General features: G+C 40.9%; 1 protein-coding gene across 6 annotated transcripts in view; it reads right to left on the reverse strand.

Moving 5' to 3' along the window:
- Positions 1 to 11,341, reverse strand: part of LOC307046294 (protein jagged-2-like) — a 95,197-nt gene extending 83,856 nt beyond the window's left edge. For 4 of the 6 annotated variants that reach the window (XM_079692684.1, XM_079692682.1, XM_079692683.1 and 1 more), the window contains exons 1-3: positions 11,302 to 11,341; positions 10,604 to 10,637; positions 10,438 to 10,502 (exon numbers count right to left, since the gene is read on the reverse strand). The gene's annotated coding sequence lies outside the window, so the exon portion shown is untranslated. Of the gene's footprint in view, positions 1 to 10,437; positions 10,503 to 10,603; positions 10,638 to 11,301 lie in introns of those variants that run through there. The other 2 variants (XM_079692685.1, XM_079692681.1) reach the window with 2 other exon arrangements.
- Positions 11,342 to 16,547: the final 5,206 nt, after the last annotated feature.

Genomic DNA, 16,547 nt, shown 5'->3' on the forward strand with positions numbered 1-16,547 from the left:
CGCTGTTTAGATAGTATCAAGGTGCGGCTCTGATAAGCTCCAATAAAAAAGGGGCTTGGGAGAATCCATTGCTTGCAAAACTTTATTCGCCAGCCAGTCGGGAAATGGACTATGCCAAGTGTACACCCTCGGAACCTTGACAAATCCAGTAGCCATATATTGCACCAACTTAGCTAACATTTGGTCCTAAATGGGTGCATATAATAAGAATAAAGCTGAGTTAGCAGACACTCAACTTTGACTCAGCTGAAAACCTTCTAGGTTGTCTTGCTTTCCCTGTTTCCCCTCCGGCTTTTCCCTTTCACACTCAATCTTTGAACAACTGCATCCCCCCCAAAACAATCTTACAGTATCCTTCATGTAAGACTACAGCACAGCAGAAAGGATGTGAGCAAATGTGGGAGCATTAGGTCAAAAAGCCAAGGCTGTGTGACTTCATGTGTTCAAGGGTGTGTGGATGTGTGTTTATCGCTGGTCAGGATCTCCAGAGGGTGCAGCAGCATTGTTAATACGCCATGGTTTTGTGCTGAGTGACAGACGGGCTGGAAAAGTACGTTCCTGGCTTTCTTAGGAAGGTGGCAGCGGGCCGCACTCGGGTGGGTTTAGCTTAAGGAAATGACACTTTCTCCCGTCAGATTTCAATCTGACGGAGCGCGCTGCCAGGCACAACAATGCGGTGTTGAAAATGGGAGTTTTCCGCATTATCCGCCCCCGGCCGGCCCGGTTCCGAGCCGAAGGAGTGGTCCGGCTGGTGGGTCCGATAAGCACCTGCCACGAGGCTGGGAGAAGTCGAGGGGGAGCGCCCCGTTACAAACTGTTCTGATTAATACTCATTATGTCTCCCACCACTAAATCCTCCAGGGAAGTAAAAGAAAAATGGGGTGATTCATTTAAGGTGCGGTGTGAGCAGCTATTCCGAAGAAAAAAGATTCACCTGAAGATTAAAACACTTGCCGGAAATTACAAGTATATACAGGATACCAACAATAGATGAAAATTGCGTCCTTTCACGTAGATGAACATAAAAAAACGATAATATCTAAGGTTTTTTAACCGTTAGAAGTGAAATAACAAGGGTTCAGTGTCTTGATGCTTATCTTGATCGACACACAGAGCAAAGACCTCGTAGCGGGGATTGATGTCAAGACTAGAAGGACACACTGAGAGCAGAGACCTCCGCAAAGACCGATTTCACCAGTGAAGATTAATCTGCGTTGATTTGGAACCACTTTAAAATGTAATGAATGGACCACAATGTTTCACTCTCATAAGAAATCCGTCTAAAAGTCCTTGTAGCTGAAAAACAGATAAACGATCCCAACAAACCAAACCAAAAACATGAGGAGTAAATTAGCGTTTTGTAGGATGACACAGACAATACTCACATAGATGATCAGGCTTTTGTTATACATAATAGGGGCAAAGGGCAACATTAAAAGGTTATTAAATAGAGTTAAAATCTATCTTAAACATGAACACAACTGTATATCAAACAAGGGTAAAGCAACCACAGTCAATGATAGATATGCTGATATGTACAAGTTTAGTTGGTTGATTTAACTCAATTGCAATTGAATTGTCATCTGTTTAAAAAATGATTGAAATGACTGAGTGAGAAAAGGTTGGTGATGCGAGTGTTGGATGTTCAAGCACATTACCCTCTCAGATCCTAATTACAGAGGCCAACAGTGGGACACAGAGAGCAGGAGACATGTCTGGACATGTGGACAGAGTCCAACACTTGGGCCCCCTAACCCCCACACACACACATGCATACACACACACACTAACATGTAACTGAGACTCAGTCGCCCTGTCAGTCAATCTTGAGTATGAAAAGCATTTTATGGTTTATTTAATCCTTTTGAATTGTTGAATGGGTGTGGTTTACCACATTACAGAATACAATGAGCAGTGAAGTGTTCAATCACAGGGAAATATTTTTTCAGCTCGCTCACTTTAACTTCCTGTGAGTGACAACTTGCTTTAAACACACACACACACACACACACACACACACACACACACACACACACACACACACACACACACACACACACACACACACACACACACACACACACACACACACACACACACACACACACACACACACACACACACACACACACACACACACACACACACACACACACACACACACACACACACACACACACACACACACACACACACACACACACACACACACACACACACACACACACACACACACACACACACACACACACACACACACACACACACACACACACACACACACACACACACACACACTAATCTGAGAACAGGTTGACTAGAAAGTTAATAAAAATGATGAATATAAAAATTGCTAAGGAAAATACTTCAGAGCCACTGCGACCCTTTACGGTACGTCCACAGCAGCGTTAAAAAAATCTTCCAACGCTTCTGCCCATTCACTTTGAATGGCCTCACTTTTCGCTGAACTGCATTGTGGGAAGCAAAGCGGAGATTTCCAGGCATCTTACGGTACGTCTACACTACAGGCATCAAAAAATGCTTTCAACGCTTCACCCATTCACTTGAATGGGGTGACGTAGAAGATTTTTAATCTTCGCCGAACTGCATTGTGGGGAGCATGGCATGGCTTTGCAAGCATCACGAGCATCTATCGGCATCAAAAGTTGAACAATGTTCAACTTTTGAGGCTCGATGCTTGGCATCAGCCAATGAAATCCCGTTTATGCAAATCCCGCCAGTGCAAGCGCAGCCAATCAAACCGCGTGCAAGCTGGGAGAGCCAGACCGCAGTTAATTTCCTCATATTCCAAACGAGATATTACGGTAGCAAATCACCCGGTTCTTTACGACCGGAACTATTTACCGGGATACAAACCGGAGGAACCAGGCATGGAGGGAGGTGGCAGAGACAGTGGGTGAAACTGATAGTTTTTTCGCCTGTTTGGAGAGTTTATATCCAGTTTACTTCGTTTTAACATTGCTATTGCTTTGTATGTCGGGGGCGGGAGATTCATGTGATTGGTTGCTCGCAAAAAATCGCCAAGCTTCAGACACGCCCAGCTCCAAGATTTTTTCATGCCTGTAGTGTAGACGGGCCGTTAGGATTCAAAAGTTGAGCAATGTTCAACTTTTGAATCTTCTGAAGCTTTCGGTGGAAGCGTCAGCCAATCAAATCATATGCCAGTACAAGCTCTAGCCAATCAAACCGCTGCTTGTGTGTCGGGGTCGGGAGATTCATGTGATTGGTTGTTGGTCGAGCTTCAGACACGCCCGCCGGCAAGCTTTTTCCAAAGCCGCTGTGTGGACGTACCGTTATTGATATAGCCTACTGTAGGTGTGGAAAGGGTTGTGCATGAACACGATTGAAGGGCGTTTCTGTGAATAGTTTACTGAACTGATCAATTAAATCTCCCACTTGAAAAGTAATCATGTGTTGAAAAGTTGCGAGCGATTATGGAGGGTCAAGCTTGCACTTGTAGCATCTTGTGCGTGCCAGACTGCATTCCTGCATGAAAAGCGGAAATGCTCCCTCCTAGAGATGATTTTCAGAGGGCTCCTTGGATAGTATCACATGCAACATACTGTACCTTGTTTCTATGTGCACAAGTCTAATAAACAAGATCTAAACAATTAAATATATATAAAATTGGAACAAAACAGTACAGAGCTACTTCATTTCAGAATACTCAACATGATAGGTAAAACTGTGATGCAGGATAATATGCAATGGTGCAGTGGTTTTAAATGTGTTAGGCAACAGAGATGATTACACTAGTTCATTTCCGTACGGTACATTAAGTATTTATATAAACATAATATAAACATGAACTGTGCGAACTGAACTTTGAGCTAGCACTTTTTAAATGTTACTGGTCTCAGCTAATATCAAAATCATGTTTAGACTGGTTTTGATACCAAACATTATCAATGAAAGTGTATTTTAAGCCGCCCCAGTCTCTGCGTGCCTCACATGATCCATGGAGGCCGGACACAGGCGAGCGGCTTCTGACAGGCATTTCAAACCTCCTGCCCTCTCCACCTTGTGGCCCCGCCGATAATGGGAACCTGATCGGAGGGAGTGCAGAGCGGGCGGCGGAGGTGGTGGGGGTGTGAGGGAGTGAGGGAGGGGGGAGTGTGTGGTCCGTCTTTTGTGAGAAAGTCTTCAAAGCGTTGGCCCTCCTATTTGTCCACTGGAGCTCTTTGTAACGGTATCCTCCACTGTCATGTTGCCCCTTTTATTTTTAGGCAGGGCTATTATTGCTCCCATAGCCCTCACATACCCCTAGGCTTTGTGTCGAGGGGCAGGGTCAGGTTTTAGCTTCTTTCTTTTTTTCATCCTGTTCAGAACCTTCTTTTCTTCCCCTACTCTAAATAGAGAGTAATACCGGCAATGGGTGATCTTCTAATTCCTGGTCGCACTAGGAATGGGAAAGAGCAAGTCTGGCCCGTTATTGGGACAAACATTTTCACTGCTTTATGTCTGACAAATACTATACGCCAATGTCATGCTCATTTATCATTTACTGTGTGAAAAGTCAATTTATCCCCAAATCAGATTACAAAATAACATTACCTGAAAATGATCTTTATTGTATATATGTTTGGCCACAAACTCGAGATACAATAAGACAACTATTGCTGTGTGTTTCCAAATTGAGTTACATAGCAATTTCTCATAGAAGTTGGTTTAAAACTTTCTTGGTTTTCTGGAAGTTACACGTGTACAGCCTAGAACAACAATTGAAACTTTCAAACTTTTAAAAGTTCTAACAAATTCAAGAAAAGCACAAAAACAGTGGTAGCAACTTGTCAATCACAAACTACCCGATGCCCTTAAGCATACCTTGCTTTTTTTTTTCTATTTACTCTAAATGGAACCATTATTGACAAAATAAACATCATGTATTGAAAAGGACCTGACACTAGCATTTGAGACCAACAACTCTAAGTTAATAAATCAAGTGAGACGTAAGGCCGTTCTCTCATTGGCTTCTATACTATCGGTCACCCTCTGCAGGAGAATTTGATTTGATATAGAAAACACTGGCAGTTCAAAGTCTTTCACCTAAGATGTTGCTGATGTACCATGATATCAAAACTGATATGAGGATGTATGTAATTTGGACTTGGAACACATACATCACCTCTAGCAAAGAGAAATGAAACTAGTCTTTGATAGCAACAGGGGAACAGATGGGAGAAGAAGAACGAGAGAGTTGTCGGGGACAGATGCATCTTTAGACAGAGCCCTACAGTCTCTTCCTGGCTGCCTCCTCATCTTTGTGTTAGCCAGCCTACTCACTTCTGTTTGTGTCCACTTCCTGACCCTGTGGTGCAGCAGTGCATGTCGCCCCCCCTGTCCCCCTGTAATATCTGACATGAGTAGATGAATAATACATCAGAGGCTTTAACTGCCCGGTAACTCTACCCGAGTCCCAGGACAGGAGGCAGGCCAGCGGCGGCAGCCAACAGAGGGCACGTGACCGCAGTTGAATAGCCATTCAGTGTGACCGTTGATGAGTAAAAGCTGCATTATTACCGCCAGTCAAACACCATGTGGTTGATACGGACCTGGTGCCTACAACTGGAGGCCCAGTGTGCATCCAGCTGCTGCAGACAGCTGTGGAGGGAGAGCTGTGTGCGACCACAAGTACACAGCCCTGAAATAATGGCATCTGTGAAGTTATTGGGGTTGGGAGGGTTACTTTAGAAATGTATTCCATTACAATAATTAGTTACATGTAAAGAAATGTAATCAGTAACCTAATGCGAGTATCAAAAATGTAAAAGTAACTTGACTACTTTCCGTTACTTTTGGAGTACCTCAATTTCAAATGCAATGCAAATAAAAACAAGAGAAAATTAATAACAATAAGATGATTTTTACTTTAAAAGAGACCAATATATTTCATAAAAAATGTGATTAACAATAATAGTTTACCAATGTTGTTTAAGCTAAATACATTCATTAAAAGCAAACTGTATGTATGTTAAATAAATCAGGTGTCCACCTAAACGATAACAAATACATGTATTTAAAGTAAAGAAGAATTACAGTATCCTTTGTATTGTAACATTGTAATCCTGCTAGTAATCTCTCATTTCAAAAATGTGACAGTATTCTGATTACTTTTGTAATGTTGTAATCGAATAGTTACCTTTTTTCTATCCTGATTATGTAATCTCATTACAGGGATGTGGCCGACACATTAAGTTTATACACAGTGTATATCTGTTTTGTAACAGCGGTGATAACAAACATCGCCCTGGGACAATAAATCTAATCTTAATGACTTGATGTGTAAATGAGAGTGTGGTGAATGTTCATTGATGATGAAAATGTACAAATGTCATAATACTCTTGGCTAAGATCCAATCACAATACGAGCCTGACTACCTCTAAATTCTCTGCATGCACGAATCTCATAAACATGCTTTTTTGTTGATGTTTTTTCTATCTCGGTAAGATATCAAGATACAGACTGCGTGTTAAAACAAGAGGTCAATAAATAGGGTCTAAACAGTAAACCAAACTAAAACTTAAAATAAAGTTATGTAGAGCTAAAGAGTAGATTTCACATTATACACTTTTTTTCAATTTCCCTTTCCTATAGTGTGTTATATGGGTTTTTGTGCATGTAAATGGCTGAAACGCCTCCATTAGACTCCTTTGTTCACTTCTGTGACATAGTGACATCATTACTTAACACTCGCACTTCTATTGGCTAGCGCTCCGACACGTTTTAGCTAATAGGCTAAGGGGCGGGACATCTATAAGCGGTTGATCAATCACAACAGAGCCGGCCAGATAACCAATCAGAGCAGACTGGGCTCTGGTTTCAGACAGAGGGTGAAAAGAGGTGCTGCAGCACAGGCAGTATGAGAAGAATAAAGAGCTTTTTGAACATTAAAGCATGGAGACATGTCACTACAGTAGAGACACTAAATACAATATGAACCTGAAAATGAGCATATAGGGCCCACAAGAAGAAAAGGGGAGTATGTGTTTTATCAGGCGCTGGGATCTGAGGAGAAACTCTATCCGGCCTTGAGTTGAATAAAGAGTCGATTACAACCAACCCAATCACCACAGCGCATCTGATTCACACATTGACCAGAGAATAATGCAGCACGCTTGGATACTCACAAAACAAATGCACCGATCGGGCACACACACACAAATACACAAACACAACACACACACGGCAGCCTCTACGGAGAGGATCGGGTTTCCCTCTGTGTCCAGTGGCTTATTAAACATTAAGCTCAACAGCTTCCCCAAAGGAGGGGGGAAAGGCCTCCCCCACCTCCCCTCTCTCATTACAGCTGTTGAGGTATGAGACAACAGAAGCACGGCCACAACAAAGGGAGCCGCGGGCCGATAGCCAATCACTACGCTCGCTGTAGCGTTCGCCCAGCGACAGCAGGTAGGCCTGAGCAGGTGAGATTAACTCTGTCATTCTTTTCAAGGAGTAACGGTAATTTAGCTTATTTATGTGGTGGCCTGAATAATGTTATACAGTTTAGAACTTACTCAAATGTATTTCAACAAGTAATGTCATGCACCTGTGGTACCGTCTACACAGAAACACACATACAGATCAATAACAGATGGAATTTAAATATAAAGTAGAGGAAACTAAAGAAAACTGCAACCCCAAATCCATTATTTACAAAAAATAAATCTACAAAAGTTGATTAGTAAGTTACAAAACCTCTTCCATGAAAAGTATCAAATGTAATAAACTTCTACATTATTTCAGGTTAAGCTCGTTTGTGTATTAACACAGTGGGAAACACTAAAGTAAAAATGCTTAACATCTTTGGCAGCAGCAGCAGAGGTTTGTAAAGAACAAACAAGAGGAACTGCATAAAGCAGGCGACATCGAGGGAACATCAGGCAATGGTGATTGATCCTGTTAAATAGAATCTAATATCTGAAGAGATTTCTTCACAGTGTGTTGGAGCGCTCCTCTCTGAGGGGTTTCTCAGCCTCTCAGGTGTTGAGGCGACACTCCCTCAAGTATGTGTGGTTGGTAGTTTGATACCTGACACCTGACCACAAGCTGTGTGTGTGTGTGTGTGTGTGTGTGTGTGTGTGTGTGTGTGTGTGTGTGTGTGTGTGTGTGTGTGTGTGTGTGTGTTCGATGTATTCCAACAGGTTGACTAGAGTAAAACACTAATCAGCTTCATGTGACCGCTGCCTAGACACTAGTGCCACCTGCTGGCAGCAGCGGCACAAACATATATTAAAGGTCCCATGTCATGGCCATTTCTACTGATCATATTTCCATTGTTGAGGTCTACTAGAATAGATTTAAATTGTGCAATTTTCCAAAATTGCATTGCTTTCTCATACAGCATCTCTGTATAGTATGTGTATTCACTCTCTGTCCTAAACGGCTTGTTGGAGCTCCTGCCCCTCCCTCCCTGTGAGCCCAGTGTGCTCTGATTGGTCGGGACGTTGCGAGCTCCTTGCTGCTCGCAGCTGCGAGCTTCTGCGAGGAGCGGACAGGTTTCCGGGTCGGCGATATAGCGAGAACAAGCGAAACTCATCCTGAGCACACACAAACACTAACAGCCGAAGTAAAAACAATAAGTGTGTCTTGATATTGAGTCAGAAAATGGTTTATAACGCTGTGAGAATGGGTCTGCGGAGAGTCTATTACCAGCATTCAGGGAGCTCTATGCAAGTCAATGGGACTCCCTGTTAGTTAGCCAAGGGATCCTGGTGTGTGAGGTGCTCCGCGGATTGGTCCATTTGGGCCAATCCGGTCATTTGTTGTTGATTTGGGTGTTCACGTCACAGAACCCAGGAAGCAAACAATGGAAAATGAGAAATCTCCAACGAGGCGTTTTGGGGCAGCATACACTGTGTTAGAGTTTTACTCGCTACAGGGTGCACTTTGAGGCTTTTTGACTCCGCAGACCGTTCACATGCATAAAAACCTTCATAACACACAAGGGGACGGGTAATAACCGGAAAAGCATGACATGGGACCTTTAATATTCTACTAATTAAACTTTGGGTAAATTACACCACTGGTTGGATTTAACAAGCACAAAATAGATTTAAGGGATTGTGCTGAAGAACACTTTTTATCCAAATGTACTGAATATCTCCGGTTTCATTGCTACTATATAATTCCACTCCAATACAGTTTGAATGAGATGATAGGACACAGATGATTTGTCAAATCTAAAAAGGGATGGTTCACCCGAAACGTTTGCTATTTATTGTCAACTTTGTTTTTGTGTGAGTTGCTGTTAATAGGAGTCAACAACAGAAAAATAGAGAAGTTTAATGTAGGAAAAAAAAATTCTACCAAACGACACCCACCAAGCGTATCACAAAACAGAAGGAAGCTAGCAGCCGTCTTTCACAAGCCTCTTGTTATTCCAATAGAACACTTTTCACCAAAAACAAAAAACAATCAAAACAATCTAGCTAAATAAATAGAACAACAGTTGAGATTGAACAGGATGTGTTTTGAATTTTGGGGGAAACTGTCCCTTTAAGTGTGTGTTGAGGATGAAACTACATATCAATCAAAACTAAGAAGCAGTGCAGGAGGAAGAGCATGACAAAAAGCAGTTCCTGTATTAAAGAAAAGTGTAATTTGAAACGGCAATTCTTCTCACACGAGGCCTCACACACTATCTAAAAGCTGTAAAGCCGTACACATCCTAGGCTTCACTTAAAAACTCAGCCATCATGTGACTCTGACCTTCATCATCTCCACATCTAATTCCAGGAAACTCACTTCCTTCTGTAGCATCCGATAAGCATCAAAGAAACTAGTCATCTCTTATATCCTGCCCATTCACAGAGGCTCTCCTTCATCCTACAGTGAGGCAGGTACTGGTAATGCATTATGGGCCGCAGACAGGGTGGCAGACACTTGAGTTATCTAATTAGCAATAATATTGGATTAGTCTGACTCAGAAGGGGTGAAGAGACAAGACAAGCCTCCTTCAGGGCCCCTCAATGTCTCTTGAATCTCAGTTTGGAGTCTGGGGGGACTTTCAAGATTAACTGACCAATTTCTGTCTCTGAAGAGCAAAAAAATTTAAGAAAAAGAGCAAAGATAGCCTAACACTGAGGCCTAAGCAGTGTAATTAGGGTGACCAGATGTCCCGCTTTGCGCGGGAATGCACAGCATTTTAACGACTGTTGGTGCGTCCCGCAAATTGAAACGATTTCCCGCATATTTCATTTTGATTGGCTAAAACACTTTTCTAAAATCTGATTTATGACATAAATCAGATGCAGAGAAAGCCCCCCCCCCCACAGTGTATCACTGGTGGTGATAACCAACAACTTCCTGGCAATGTTACCCACTGTGATTGGAGGCTATACAAACAAACAAACAAATGTAAAATAAAGATAAACACCACACAACTGTGTGACGATGCAACTGTCAACTTCGTTTACCTATAGAAGTGGTTCTGACCCGGGGCAGACTGGACCTCTTCCTGGAATGGGGTTGGTGCCCTATCCTATTTTTACCCAGGAAATAAGTGCACACAAAGGTATTTATTGATTTCATTTTCACAAATTCAAACCTACATGGTATAATTACATTTGTAATTAGTCTTACCCAATCAGACGCTGGTTGTGGGTGCCTGAGAGGTCTGATAAAGGTAAACAACAAATATATTCAAACTACTGTACTGTTAAAACATTCTGCTTCTTGTGGCACAACATAATATGTTGACAATGTTTTTATTTTACCCTAGCAAACTGTTAGTGCTCACTTTTGGAACATTTGGAATGTCCCACACCTGCATACACACAAATGACTGACTGAAATAAAAATAAATTCACTTTAATTAAGAATAGATGCCACGATAAATCCAAACTGACCTAGGTACATTATATTGTTTGTTGATCGTCCTTTAACTCACATAGAGAGCCGCAGTGACGCGTCCTTAAACCCGGAAGTAAACTTCTTCCGGTTCCTTCGTCTAAAACGCAATGCAATTTCTCCATAGGATTTAGGAAAATAGCTCGAAATAAGGTCTGTGGTTGACACATATTTAAGAGATGGATCACGTTTTGTTCAGCCGGATAATATCCACATGTCAACCCTACTTTTATAATTTTCTGCGGCTCTCTATTAGGATTTACATTGGGGCACAATAAACCAACTCCTCTCTGCACCTATAATATATCTATATGATGTCAAGAGTTACATTTTGGTGCACAGTGCTGTCTCTTGACTTGCAAACTCTTTTACCAAGCAAGCTAACGCTAGCTGGTTAAATATGACGCTCTTTGTATTAAAACAAAACTTACCTTCTTATATATCGACTTTTTCCTCCGGCTTCAATTTGCAGCACTCTTGTTCGTTCTCTCTATGTCTGGTCAGACATCAATGTGTTCCACGTAGCGCGCCCCATAGAGGCCTAGAGCACTTCCGGAATGTTTTTTTTTTGTATGTGTTTTGGGATTTGTACTGCTTTGGACTTTGCATATCGTTTTGGTATTTGCAGCGTTTTTTTGTTACGTTTGTTTTCGGGATTTTGTGTGTTATATTTAGTTTGCATCATTTCTGTAAATACAGCGTTTTTTGGTTGTAATTTTTTCAGGATTTGTTTGTTTTTCATTTTAGGATTTGCAGCTGTTTCCTGCTAATGTATGTGTTTTTGGCCGTTGTTCCGCGTTTGCACCTGTCGGCCACCGTATTAATCACGCTTTCACCTGTACAGCCATGTTTGACCCTATGGTTTACCGCACCGTGTGAGTGACATTTACCATCCGTTACAAAGGGGGCTCTGTTTTACTCAAAAGAGAAAACTCCAGGAATGTGAAGAAGAAACTTTACTTTTTTTCCCACAACATCATGGCTTTCAATATTAAAAATAAACAAATAATATTGGTGCGAGAAAAAAAAACAGATATAAACAAATCAAAAACAGACAAAACATTTAAACATAAATTAAGAAATAAAGTATATACAATACAAAGGGATAGGCTTTTTTTTTTGTAAATCATCCAAAAACTCACATTTTTGTTGACCTTAATTGGAAACATTATAAACTCAACTATACTCATTGTGTTTCAACTTGCTCATTCTGCTACAATGAGTGATATCTTCCTCGTTGCCTTTATTCAAACAGTAATTTTGATGATTGTATTTTATATTCTGCATTTGTATTATACGTCACATGACAGACATGGAAAGCAATCGGAATTGCAAAGCCTTTTCATTAACCTCTTAACTTGATATTTCCTCCTTACTGGATCTGAGGGGCCCCGGGGTCCACTCTCCCACCACTTAACAAGGCCTGAAAATGAGCCGACACACACGCCGACACACACACACACACACACACACACACACACACACACACACACACACACACACACACACACACACACACACACACACACACACACACACACACACACACACACACACACACACAGTAAAATGCAAATGATACAAACTACCATCTCCACCCAGACCGTCTCTCACTCTCAGCTGGACACATCTTAATGAGCACCGCCAAGTGAAAATCACTATCACACACACACATCAAACACATGTGTTCAAAGCACTGGTTAAATGCACACACACACACTATCTGTAAGTGATCATACAGCACCACATTAATAATGTATTAGAAGGAAAACGATCCCTCACCTAAAAAAGGGTTATTAGTGTTTTAATTAATTGCTCTTTTTCCTTTTTCTGCAGCCCAAGGACGTGCTTTAGTGCTTCTGATATAGATGCACACTGGGAGAAGAGGAGGAGGTGGAGGAAGACGAGGAGGAGCGAGCTGGGAAGGTCAAGTAGAGAAAGGAAGGGGGAGAAAAAAATTGGAGGAGGGACTAAGGGTAGAGAGGAACAAAGAGGAAGAGCCTGAAGAATTAGAGAAAGAGATACAAAAATAATGTCATTATTTTTGCACACTTTGTCTAATCTATCCATACAGTATATCCATCTATCTATCTGTCTGTCCGTCCGTCTTTGTATCTATCTATAGACAATTTAAAGGAAATATAGAAGGCTGAAAGAAGGCGACAAAAGGGAGTTGAGACAGGATGGAAGAAAATCTAGAGTGATTGGATTTATCTTATCAATATTTGTCATAATATGTTACTTTGTATTAACGAGTGTTACCCATTCATGTGGAATTCATTAACTTCCTTAGTTACTTAACAAACTAAAAACTTTAATTATTGGTTCCATAATAAGAGTGAAGAAAGGGGTTTTAAAATCAGAGTAACAAAAAAAACCTGTTGTATTTCCACCACTAGATGGCGCACACTGACCATCTGTTACTGCGGGTTAAGCTGTCTCTCTGCGTCACCTCACAATCACTTACAAAAAAGCACACAGGATTTATCAGCCATAAATAATGAATTATATTTCAGAGCAATTTGTCACAGTTTATCGGTTATTTCAGGACAAAGTGGTCTTCAAATAAGCTTTTAGTGAAAGTGGCTCAGCTTTGACCAGTGTGAGGTTGACTTACATGCCTAGATAGAAAGCATTTTGTGTTACAATGAAGGTCTCTGTGGAAAATCATATCATAAAACTACATGTCCTCCGGGTTTTTCTCATGAAAACTGAAAATGCTGTTGTAAACTGACCATACTGTTGTATCTGCTACTTTTACTCAAAGATAATGTGCCCAAAGTACGTAATTTCATACAAATTATACTCCTTCTGCTTTTTAATGTAAGCCCTATTGAGGGCCTTTAACTGAATCTGAGGACTCCAACCTGCCCCAATGTTGTGTGAATGTATCCCATAGGCTAACTTCAGTTTCTGATCATTTCAAAACATCAAAACCAATCAAATCTAACATTTTATTCAACTGTAGTACAAAAATGTACAATATTCAGGACAAATACAGCATAAAAAGAGGAAAAGGACTTTAAATATGTCCTAAACGTCAACTTTTGTTTTGGTTTTCTTTAATATTTTGTCTCTTTGTTGTTCTCCATTCATCTGTTTAATTTGTTTTAACATTTTGAAATCATCAATACAAACGTATACAGGACCAAACATTAAACAGAGAAAATGTAGGGGGTAAAAGTCATAGTTGGAGCCTAGTAGCTCTCACTACTGCTAAATTCGTGAAAAAATATACAGAGATAATTCTGTACAACCTCACATTACATCATCGTCCTTTATCTAATTCCCCCTGAATGTGGCACGAAGACTACAAATACTATTTTAATCTTTTATACCTTCTCTGAAATATGAAAACATAGCCCAGAGAAGTGAGCTGTTTATCACTGCCTGCTAATTATAACATCGCTGTGCTGTCATTAAAAAGTACAAAATTAGAATGCTGCGATTTAACGGTAAATGTGTCTCCTGGAATCTCCGTTTCCATAATTACAGGCCGACATTATAATGAAATAATATCACTGTGGAGGTGACTCTCGACCAATCACAGGGCTCTCAGAAACACCCCAGAGATATAATGATGGGATGAGTAACTTTTTCCTCCTTTGTGTTGCCTTGTCAAAGAGGAAATATAGATTCTCTGACTAATTTTCTCGGAAATGAATACCTTAATGTAGCCTTTCCTCCTCTTCCTCTTCTCATCTTCCTCATCTATACCTCACACTCTTGTTCCAGGTTAACTCAATTACACAGAATCTGCTCTTCCATTGCTCCTCACTTTAGAGCAACTAAGGCCATTTCTCTATATTTTACTGGCATTATACTTTCGTTTTTTCAAAAACCTGATACTGGACTCCCACTCTGTACCCTTCATGTTTTTACATGAACAGGAGGTTGAAGTGGTGCTTGAAGCTCCACTCAGCATTGTTTTGAATAACTCAGCAGATCTAAGAAGCTTTTCAAGGCTCTCTAGTTCATGGTTTTGGTTCAAGACTGTGTACAGAAAAGTAAGGTAAAAACTTAATCATATAGGCAGTTTTGCTAAAAAAGCATACATGTCAAATAAGTGGTGCTAGAGGAAAAATGCTCATCAAAGTCATTAGGATCCATCCTCTGGGGAGCATGAATGTCTGTAGAAATTAAAGAAGAAGAATTTGAATAAATGTTTGGGTATTTCGGGACCAGGGTGGCGAGTAAGAAAGAGCAAGAACCTGAAGAACACAAGAACACATCTGATGTTACACATTTATGTGAAATTGACCTTATTGATGTCGAATAATTTATTATGAATTAATAGGGGAGGCTGTGGCTCAGTAGTTCAGTGTGTTGAGCTTCAGATCAAGGGAGCAAAGGTTCAAACCCCACTGAATTGTTTCTATTGGGATTGCCCACAGTATTGAGTGTATGTAAGTCGCTTTGGGTAAAAGCGTTTAACAAGTAACATGAACGAAATAACAAAATATATTTTAAAGTCAAAGTAGTTTTCCACAGACTCATTTATAATTTTTTGAATCTGTAGCGATTTTTTATTATTGTAACCTGAACTGTTCATATTTGATATCAGTTATTTTGTTATTTTTCATGCATTCTCCTGTGAACCCCTGCATTGCAGTACTGTTTAGGAACAAAAATACTTGGTTAAATGTGAAAAAACGATTATAGTTTTGGTAAGTTAGCACAGTACATGTTTTTCCACAGTATACAAAATAGTCTTTTGTCAACAGTTCTTTAACACACATTAGCACAAAAGTTTTAAAATTATTATTCATAAAAATCTCTTAAATATAAAATCATGGGAAATTATTTTAACCTGTTAAAGGTCCAATGTCATGCTTTACGGTTATTACCCGCTCCAGCGTCCCCTTGTGTGTTATGAAGGTTTTTCTGCATGTAAACGGTCTGCAAAGTCACAAACCCTCAAAGTACACCTTGTAGCGAGTAAAACTCTATCACAGAAAATACCTGTGTATGCTGCCCCTGAACGTCTCGTTGGAGATTTCTCTTTTTCTTCCTGGGTACAGTGACGTGCCCATACCCAAATGGTCCCATTGGTCCAAATGGACCAATCCGTGGAGCCGTAACGTTACGTCCGCCGAACCGTCCAATCCACGGACTTCCTCACACACACCCACTCAATCTTTTCTCAGCTGCAGCTCCGCTGATTTCTCCTCCCTGAGACGGCGTGACATGGCGAGGCTGTGAGTCGGTGTGTGAGCACACACACAATCTCCCAGCCAGGCTGCGGGTGTGTGTGTTCGGGCTGGGTTTCGCTGTGTCTCGCTGTGTCGCAGACGACCTCTTGGCTCATAGGGAGGGGGGGGGAATTGCACAATGTAAATCTATTTTTAGTAGACCTCAACAATGGAATTATGATCAGTAGAAATGGCCATGACATGGGACCTTTAAACATTATTTTGCTTTCTTAACATCAGCTTGAAAAGGACAATATGGAAACACAATTAGACCATGTTTTTAGTTTGAAGGCTCAATGAGAGAGCAGTGTGTCTGATGTTGTTAGAATAATAAAACATGTGAGCCATGACATGACACCATGTGACCAACGAGGCACCTTCATCATCCTCCTCCTCCTCCTCCCCAAAGCTGCCTGAAAGCGCTGTGAAGTGGCAGATGAAATATTAATCTTCTTGAATTTATGATGGAGGACAGCGGGTGGGGT

The sequence above is a fragment of the Notothenia rossii genome, assembly GCF_949606895.1.
Source record: "Notothenia rossii genome assembly, chromosome: 7".
Classification (NCBI taxonomy): Eukaryota; Metazoa; Chordata; class Actinopteri; order Perciformes; family Nototheniidae; genus Notothenia; species Notothenia rossii.